This window comes from Suncus etruscus, chromosome 16, assembly GCF_024139225.1.
Source record: "Suncus etruscus isolate mSunEtr1 chromosome 16, mSunEtr1.pri.cur, whole genome shotgun sequence".
Lineage (NCBI taxonomy): Eukaryota > Metazoa > Chordata > Mammalia > Eulipotyphla > Soricidae > Suncus > Suncus etruscus.
The window spans coordinates 15,618,025-15,628,861 of NC_064863.1; the positions used below are offsets into that span (position 1 = coordinate 15,618,025).

The 10,837-nt window shown below is 36.4% G+C and overlaps 1 non-coding gene across 1 annotated transcript; it reads left to right on the forward strand.

Moving 5' to 3' along the window:
* The first annotated feature begins 1,357 nt into the window (after positions 1-1,357).
* On the forward strand, positions 1,358-1,464 carry LOC126033010 (U6 spliceosomal RNA). Its single transcript, XR_007504167.1, has one exon. It is a non-coding gene; the product is annotated as a U6 spliceosomal RNA (small nuclear RNA).
* Positions 1,465-10,837: the final 9,373 nt, after the last annotated feature.

The window sequence follows — 10,837 nt, forward strand, 5'->3', positions numbered from 1 at the left end:
TATTGCATTGCATATAGCAAATCCTGGTTAAATCCTAGATTTATGTGGTCTGAGCCCTTCCAGGAGTAACCCCTGTACATCTAAAACCCACCAGGGGTACCATGCCCTCAAAAATGATATTTTACCATTTTACCTAGTGTTTTTAACCTAAAAAAAAACTATTTTCTGGGTATTTTGAAAAAGTGAAGTATTGAGAGGACCTCTACTTAATTAAACAGAAAAAGGCATTAAAAGATAACATTGGTTTGGGCTCGGAGAGATAGCACAGCGGCATTTGCCTTGCAAGCAACCGATTCAGGACCAAAGGTGGTTGGTTCGAATCCTGATGTCCCATATGGTCCCCGGTGCCTGCAAGGAGCTATTTCTGAGCAGATAGCCAGGAATAACCCCTGAGCACCACCGGGTGTGGCCCAAAAACCAAAAAAAAAAAAAAGTAAAATAAAATAAAAGATAATGTTGGTTATTCTAACCTGAGTAGAATATTGATAGCTATTTCTTCCTTTATTTATTTCTTCCTAACAAGAAATAAAACACTAGGCAGTAGAGACAATATGCTGAAGACAGTGTCATATAGTGTCTAAAAATACGAGTAATATAGTACAGCCAAAATTAAGAATAAACACAAGAAGTATTTTTAAATGATATTCAATTATATATTTAAAATATTATATTCATTAGGTCACAATTTTTTCAATAAAATAAAATTTAAAAAATGTATTTCAAATATTTTATTACTATTTTATTTTATTACTAATGTGCCATGGTGGGGCTGGAGCAGTGGCACAAACCTTAGGGCGCCTGCCTTGTGCTCACTGGCCTAGGAGTCCCATGTGGTCCCCCAGGCCAGGAGTGATTTCTGAGCGCATAGCCAAGAGTGGCCCCTAAGCATCAGAGTTTGGCCCAGAGTCCAAAAAAAAAAAAATGCCATGGCAAACGAATACTTAAACTTACAATGAATTTATTGGAATTTGTTTAATCTTAAGAGTAAGTAAATATAGTATATACGCTTATTTGCATATATAGTGATGATGACGCACTTTTCTTAGCCTGACATATTAGTGCTTCATTTTTAGCTTATTCTACTGGAAATCCTAGTAGTAAATAAATGCCTTTTGAATAGACAGATTACTCACTAAAAAATATTGCTAAGGAAAACCATCCAGGAACCTAGGCCAAAAGCAAAGACAGGATACTCTGGAACCAGCTCCGAAGATCTCTGCTCTTCAATTGCAAAATGAGAGTACTTAATTTATTATGTTAATTGATGCTCTAAATTAAGTGACCTTTCCTTCTGAGATACACTGATTGGATGAAAAAAATAAAGCAGCACTGGTCACCTCTTAAGAATATGTATTAAGTACTCACTTCGGCAGCACATATACTAAAATTGGAACGATACAGAGAAGATTAGCATGGCCCCTGTGCAAGGATGACACGCAAATTTGTGAAGCGTTGCATATTAAAAAAAAAAGAATATGTATTAAATGCAACATAGCACCTCCAACCTAGAATCTTCAGGGTATTCATGAGATATGGACATTAAATGTTTTGGAAAATGTTTCCATTTCCCCAAAAAATGATGACCTACATTATATTATATTTTATTTTTATTTACCATTAAAGCCAAATGCTACCATTTGGTTTTTGTTTTATAGTTTTTATATGTAACAGTTCTTTTTTTTTTCCTTTTTATGTCAGATTCAGAGTTTGACATGATTGACGTTTGAGTTCAGATCACAATTTTTTGTTGTTTAAAATTTTATTGCAAATCAGTGCTTTACAAAGCTATGCATAATACAATCATTTCTAGCATTCAAAAATATCCCTTCACCAATTCCACTGCCAATGTACATTCACACCACCATTTTCCCCAACTTTCCAACCTCCTTCAAGCCTGTACATTGGCAGGTATGAATAATTTACTTAAAGTTGCTTGTTACAACTAAATGTCAAAGGAATTATCAAGAAAGAAAAAAACAACATGAAAAGAAAATTTGTGAAAATTGTCACATCTCACAAAGGTTTTATTTTTTATTTTTTAATATAATTTTTATTTTGATCGTAGTGGCTTACATATTGTTGACAATAATATTATAGGTACATTTTTACATAAAATTAGAGGGGTTCCCATCACCGATTTGTCCTCCCTACACCTCCATGTTCATCCTACCTCCCATATCCTCCTCCCTCATCCCCGGACTGCAAGAATATGTGGTCCCCTTTGTACCTAGCTTACTACTTATTAGTCTTAGTCTTGGTGCCTCCCTTATTTCCCCCTCTAACTTGGAGGAAGGACTACATAGTTCAAGTTCTGTGGTTTTATTTGAAGAAGAGAAAAGTAATAAACTGAGGTAAAAGTCAAATATGTCGAAAATGGGCAGAATCCTTTTAGAGGCTCTCATTTTCGGAATGAGAAAAAGGTGAAACACCCCAACAGTACAAAAAGAAGTGTCAAATATCCAGTGAGCATTCCAGTGATAACGATAGACACCACAAAAAAAGCCATGGTCTTGAGTTAAAAAAACATGGCAGAGCACCTAAAGAAAGAAAAGAAAAGAAGAAATATATATATATATATATATATATATATATATATATATATATATATATATATATATAACTGAGGACAACAACTTCAAAATAACCACACCAAAACAAAGAAATCGACAAAAAGTAGATAGGTAAATAAAAATAAAAATAGTAATAATAATAAATGAAGAAAAAATATATAATATATAAAAAATAAAAAAATGTTTTGTGCTTTTTGCCTTTTTTTTTTCCCTCCAGCACTGGCACAGTAAATATTGGGGTCATTCAAAAAAGGAATTCACTTGGCCTAAGCGCTATGGGGTTTCTCCACACTTGGGGTATATTGTCACGGGAATAACTATAGACTCCGTTCAGGTTCATTTACTCTACCGGTGGTGCTTTCCTGGTGTTTAGAAAACTGCTCCGTCCTGGGTGATGAAATAAGACCTCTGTATCTAGAGATCTCAGTATCCTCACAGGTCCAGGAGTGGGACTTATGATGAAGTCTTTCTTTGTGGTTCTAGAAGTTCTGTTCCCTCAGTGTCATTTTCATCTATCTTCTGTGGTTGGTAGTCTTGGTCTTTGCACTGATCCTAGGATGGAACCTAGGATAGCTTCTTTCATTGTGTTTCCAGAAGCCCCATTTCGTTGCAATTGTCTCTGCTGGACCTTTGGAACTAGGGATCATGGTTGTTGTGCGGGTCGTAGTTTAAACCCTAGACTATGGCTTTTTATTGGTCTCAAGATATATTCAGTCCAGTCATGAATCTAGCAGCCAGTCATCTGTAAATCGCGATTTTGGCTTTTGGACCGACCAACGGGTGACAAGTCTTCTGATTTTGTCTTATCGTTAGCTGGTGAGGTAGGATAACCTGTTCTTAGGACAAACCACATCCTTAATACCGCTGGGACACCAACAAGTGCCAGCTCTAATATAATATCCTGACAACAAAGAAAATGGGAACAAAGGTTTTATTAAGTCATTTTCTAAAGGTTTACTAGGTTTTTTGTTGCTAATTGGGCATTCAGTTTTATTAGTTTTGTTTGTTGAACTTAAGTGTATTCTATAATAATTTCATATCCAATTTGGTGCATTTCTACTAGAATGTCACTCTGGAAAATATCGTGATGTTTTGCAGCTATGTATGTGCCCAGGCACTCTAGGAGTTCCTGGACCTGCCGAGCTGGGCTGATATGCTGGCATGGGGCAACTGTAGGTCATGGGTTTGGCTACTGAGGCTTCTGGATGTATGGAGGTGCAAGGAGGCTCTCTGTCCTGACTTCAACTAGGCCCCAGAGCTCTCTGTCCTTAAACTGGTATATCTATAATTTGGAGCATTATGTTTTTCTGCAGATCAGTGAATAAATCCTTAAGTTAGTACATTGGTGTGGTGGCAGTTGTGGAGAAAAATTTAGGCTATCAGAGTAAGCTTACAAGAGAAAAAAATGTTTGATATTTACTTCTCAAAATAAAATGAGTCTGAAATTTATGGAGTTGATTGAGTAGATCCAGAATTTGATTGTAGATCTCCAAATTATCAATAAAGAATATTCATATCACCACCCTTTTTTTCTCATAAATAGCAAATAGATGCTAAGACTTTCTGTTCTTCAGAATGTCAACCTCAATACAGGTAGAACTAGGAATTAAAAGCTAAAGAAGTAAATTCTTAAAGTAGCTAAAACCAAGAAAAAATGAGAAAATGATCTGTGCCATGACATACTTGCTCTACTAAGAGCTTTCCATAGAAATGTGCTCTAATTCTCTTACCTCAGGAACTAGAATGGGAGGGAATGCGTGCCGCATTTCATATCTTCATCCTTGAAATTATATTAATTGCTGACAATTATCCAGCAATTATTGCTTGCCAGGCTATTCAAGGAAATGCATAATCCCCAGGTAATGAAACTAAAACAGGTAGAATTTAAATGACATGATACAGTAGATTCCTATAGATATTATAATAAAGCACCACAAAGTGGGATGACTTAATAAAACCATACTCTATCAACAGTCTAGTGGCCGGAAGTCCAAGATCAAACTGTTGCAAATCCCTGCTCTCTCAGATACTCTGGAGGAATATAATTGTTCTTTGTCTCTTCTGATATGCAGTATTTGCCAATAATCCTTGGCTGGTATTCCTTTGCTTATAGAGATTTTTTCCTTCCATATGGTCATATTGTTTATGGATGCCTTTCACATCAATTTCCCACCTTGTGTTTGTGTTACTGCATTTTTTAAAATTAATATCTTTATTTAAACACAGTGATTGCTAATATGATTGTAGTTGTGTTTTAGTCATGTAAAGAACACCCCCCATTACCAGTGCAACATTCCCATCACCAATGTCCCAAATCTCCCTCCTTCCCACCCCCACCCTTTGCCTGTACTTGAAAGAGTCTTTCTACTTCCCTAATTCATTCACATTGTTATGATCGTTATCAATGTAGTTATTTCTCTAACTGCACTCATCACTATATGGTGAGCTTCATGTTGTGAGCTGGACCTTCCAACCCTCCTCTCTTCTGTCTCTGAGAATTATTGTAAAAAATGTCTTTCATTTTTCTTAAAACCCATAGATGAGTGAGACTATTTTGTATCTATCTATCTATCTCTCTGACTTATTTTACCCATCATAATAGATTCTATGTACATCCATGTGTAGGAAAATTTTATGACTTCATCTCTCCTGACAGCTACATAATATTCCATTGTGTATATGTACCACAGTTTCTTTAGCCATTTATCTGTTGAAGGGCATCTTGGTTGTTTCCATAGTCTGGCTATTGTATATAGTGCTGCAATGAATATAGGTATGGGGAAGGGAGTTTTGTATTGTATTTTTATGTTCCTAGGGTATATCCCTACGAGTGGTATAGCTGGATCTTATGGGAGCTCAATTTCCAGTTTTTGGAGGAATCTCCATATTACTTTCCATAGGTTGGACAAGGCGGCATTCCCAAGTGTCACTGCATTTACCTTTCACCTTATCATAGACACTTAGTACCTTGAATAATGCCCCACACCAAGGAATCCATGTGAACTTGAATACTATGTGCAAAGACACTTTCAAATTATGATCATGTAAGGTTAAGAAACCTTTGTGGAATACAATTAAATTCATAATTTTCACCAATGTATGCATAAGGCTTCCACATACTATACCATACAGCTTCCACATATCACACATAATACATAGTCTTATTTCTCACTTAGAAAAAAGAAGGAAAAAGTTAATATTTTTTATGTTCATAGCTATGATATATAAGCTAAATCAAAGAGTTAGAAGGAAAAGCCTAGACACTAACTACTTGTATAGTAGTTCTTATACACTTCAAATTATTTCACTCCAATAATTTCCTCCACATTGCTCATGTTTTCTAACATACAAGGCAGACAGAATATTTTTATGTATCTTGCTATGGTTCTAAATAGTCCCATGGCTTCTTTGAGGGGAAAAACATGTTAGTGTTGTATAGACAAAAATAAATGCAATGCCAGGATTACTGTTCCTCTCCTACATGTATTGCTGGGAAACTGGGCAAACAGCTGGCCAATGGCCTCCTGGGCTGACCAACTAGTCCAGGAGATCAAGATCCCCCCATGCCAAACTGGTCTTCAGGGCCAGGTTTGGCAACTGGGCTCTGGGGGGAGGGAGGAAGAGGGAAAATCCTCACGTATTCATACTGGACCCCCTGCAATGGTGTCTTTTCTTACTAATACTCATTTATACTTTTTGAGCATTATCTAAAAATGTTCTTCATTCTAAACGGTTCCTAGGAAAGGAAACAGAATACCAAAGATTTGGATGATAACACTCAAATAGATCTTTAAAGTCAGTCTTTATGGATGTGACTTTCCGTACTGACTTCAAGCTGAAATCACAAACAATTCATATATATGTATTGTATATAGCACCTGTCATGTATTGCCTCTCCCCTACCCCTCTGTCTCCTCTATCCCCTCATTTTTAATCCTGATCCTTTATCTTCCCCTAATTTAACCCTCTTTACTCCCAGTTCCTAACTTGGTAGGCACCAAGATTAACCTCCTACCCCAATAGACCACCTTCTAGCTCCTCAGTGAAAGACACACTCTGGGTCCCCTTTCTCATGCATTGGCAAAGAACTACAACCACCATGCCTGCTGATTCATGCTTGATGGTCCCTCTCACCCCCACCAAATTGTGGACTGTTGCATGATACAGAAATCAGCCTCAGCAAAACTCCCAACACAAAGACACTATATGATCTTGTAATGCAGCAAAGCATCTCTCAAACTCAATTCCAAGGCCTATGAATTGAAAAGTACCTTGGCTTTTACTCCCCACAAGAATATATCAAAAGACTTAATTGGGAGTCTTGTATTGCCTATGGAAGCTCAATACCTGTATAACAATACATCTTAAGATGTGTATTTCTAAATATACAAGTAGCCTCCTCCACCACTTGTTTATTCAAATACCTTTACTTTTAAACTCAGTTTTATTTATTTTTTCTATTTTAATATATACATTTTTTTTATCCTTACCATTTTCGGTGCTGCTTGGTACAAAATGCCTTGACTGGGATAAAAGCTCAGAACAAAATCAGACGACAGAGACTGTGTGTGCAGCCTGTCATCCTTATCCAGAATAGCACCAGCAACACAGTATGACACCATACGTTTTTGTATGGGCACAGTAAAAAGAAAGGGGGGAAACCATAGACACAGAATCAAGATCTTATCTTCTAGGGATAAGAACTCACTTTTTATAGCAGAAGGGTGCCTTCCATCCTGAACATGTGTCATGTGGATGTAAACAGTCCCAGGAGATTGGACAGTGTTAGTCCAATCGAAACCCCAGATCCCCGAAGTAGAAATGATACAGCTCTGGGCAACACCACCAGGAACTAAGCTCCATTGGGAGAGTTATAACACTACTCTGGCACCAACTTGTGCCAATTTTGATATGACAACGAGGAAAGAAAAACTTGTCCTAAAACCAGGCTGCCCTATCATATCAACTAACACTAAATGGAAATCAGAAGAGCTATCGTCCTTTGAACTGTGAAAAATAAGAGCACCAACAACAGAAAACTGACTTTTGACAACTGTGACTGAACAAAGCCTACCTTGGGATTAATAAGGAAAACCCCACCCTAGGCTGTAGTCCAGAACACATAAACAACAACAACAACAACAAGATGTCTTATTGAAGAGGTGCAACTTGGACAACAGAGACTGAGCAGAACCTTTGGATCCATACTTTCCTAGGCTTCGGCTTAGGGACTGAACGAAAACAGGGAGCAAGTGTTACAGAAAACTGAACACCACAACGATGGCTAGGAACCTCTAGAACCTAGAGACTCTATCCTAGACCCTGACCTGCACAAATACCACGATCGCTATCTACTGTGGCTTGATTTTCTCACACACAACCAAGAGGAAACTTTCCTGGCATCACAAAAAGCCTTTGGGATGGGGTAATGAGTATCTATGGAGCCAGGAGTTGATCCCATGATGGTATGCTTCAAGGATGAAGAAACCCTGAATCTCTTAGGCCAAGGGAATTCCCTTTCTTCCCCAATGCTTACTGTGCCTATGCAAAAAAAAAAAAAAAAAAAAAAAAACAAAGTGGGGGAACGCCAAACCCTACCACTCCAGCACCCATACTTTTTCTTGTCTTGTTTTGATTTGTTAGTTTTTGACTTTATTTTCCTTCTCCTTGTTCTTCCACTTTTCTCTTTCTTTTTCACACTTGTGGTTATTATTTAGAGATTTATTTTTATTTTTGTTTACCAGGTCCATTTTTTTCTTTTTTCTTCCATTTTCTTTTTTTTTTTTCTTTTCTTCTTTCTTCTTTCTTTCTTTTTCTTTTTTTTTTTTTTTTGGTAGTTGTCACCAAATCTTTTTCTCCCCTTTTTCTTATCCTTTTTATCTCCAATGATGGTGGAATGGATGCTCAATCTACAACAAACTCTAAAGTGGAGACCAGTTGCACTGGCATACTGGGGGGTAGAGGAGGGAGATGTGGGATGCATGCTGGGAATAGGGGCGGAGGGAGGACAGCACTGGTGGTGGGAATGCCCCTCATTCATTGTCACTATGTACCATAAATGATGCAGTGAAAGATTTGTAATGCACTTTGGTCACAACAAAAATATTAAAAAATATGAAATAATAAATGTGTATTGTTTAAAAATAATTAAATGTTGGTATATTGCTGTTAAATAAAAGTTAATTAATGAGAACAAAAAATACAAATGCAGTTAAGACAAGATCCACGTTCTAATTCAAATATGAACTAAGGACTAAGGTTGTATGATGCATTGAGAGTAAATTTTGATCAAAGAAATACTGGGGTGTTTGTGTAATATAGTGGTTAAAATTGAGCTCCTGGATAAAGTTATGTTTGTCCTAGTTTTATTTTAGTCCTAGGCTACATTTGGGATATGTACATTGAGGCAGTTCATTATCCATATATGTCTCATTTTTATCATTCTGTCATTTTATCATAAGTATTGGTAATTATAGTATGAAAATTAAAACACGAAAAATTTAATAAGATAATGAAAAAAGGAAACTTTTTTGGGGAGAGGGGTCACACCCACCAGTGCTCAGGGGCTACTCCTGGCTCTAAGCTCAGAAATCACTCCTGGCAGGCTCAGGGGATCATATGGGACATCAGGATTCGAACCATCATCCTTCTGCATGCAAGACAAATGACCCACCTCCATACTTTCCCTCTGGCCCTGAAGAAAGAAAACTTTTAGTAAATAAAAGAAAACTTATAATTGTATAATTACAATATTGGCCAATGTATAATTCCTCAAGAGCTATTAGTATATTGAAAATGATGTAGCAAAATGTGGTTTGCGTATCTTGTTTTTCATCCACTTTCCACTTTGTCAAACAAAGCACACCCATGCAATCTTATATATGTAAACCACTCTGATTCAAATTCAAAAGCTTTCTTAATGTTCCTTGAAATCTTGTCTGAAAGATTTTTGTCTCTTCCCATTTCCCTAGTTGGAGTAGCTTTCTTAGACCTTTGTATTTCCTTGAGAATTATGAACAAACACTACCATTTCACAGAACTCTCCCACCGAAACACTTCATCAAAAATCTCTATTTGTACTTTCTGAAGTATAAATGTTTTATCAAGAACAATTCATTGCTTAACTTAGTATCTAAATCCATTTGCAACTAATAACTAATCTTTTTAATGGACACAGAAATGTCTCTAAAGGACTTCCTGTCCTTACACATTTTATAATAGCATTAATAGACATAGCAAAATCTTTGCTAATGAAATATGAGAAAAAACATGGTGCTGGACTACAAGAACAGTTGATGAAAAAGAAACTGACTTTCCACTTTGGTTAAATCTCTATTATCCTCTACCTCTTTCTGGTCTTGAAATAAATATGCCAGAGTCAACAGCCATCAGGAACATCGAGGTGACTTTGAGGATAGAAGCCGTATGCTACAATGGAGGAGCAGATGGCAGAAAGTTCACCCTACTAGTGAGCTCTTTTCTACCCAAATCCTGATGGATCAGATAGAAAATAAGAAGTTCCTGTGAATTTCGCCCCACTGCTGTGAAAGTCACAGTACAGAAATTCCTCAAAAATGTATCCCCCTTTCGAAATGTATGAATTTCAACCTTGAATTATGTCCATTTGAATAACATGACTATAATGCCAAAAATACAAAAGGACATGAAAGATGCAAGTTTCCTTTATATTTAATTAAAATGTCTTCCATGATTAAAAAAATGGCAGTATATTTAACCTGTTTCTCTTTCATTTTAATTAAGTATATTGTGTTTACTGAATACAATCTTGCTCTGAACTTGTAAGATAATGTAACTAGATTATTTTTATTTTGTGATATTATCATTTGACTAAATTTATGAGCATATTCAAGAAGATTCATGAAGGTGTCATTGGGCACTATGAGCTTAAATATTATGCTAATGAAATACTTATAAACTAAGTAGTTTATAAACTCAGACCAACTCAAAATACTTATTCCAAATAATGTTTTTTTATGACAATCTCATTTGTGCTTCATGTTTACTTTAGGTTCAGTAAAACCAATGTTGTGTGTACACTTAAAAAGGCTCAGGCTGGGATGCTTCCAGCAAATTCCTTCTTTAGCCCAGTGACTAGACATTGCTCCTTGGATTAGTCCTCTGGTACAAACAACCAGTTATTTTTCCCTCCTCTATCTAGGATATTAAACTGCTTTCATTGAATGAAGGTTTGGGTTTTTTTGCAAATGAGAAAAAGTACTCCTGACTTCACACAGCTTCTGCTGTCT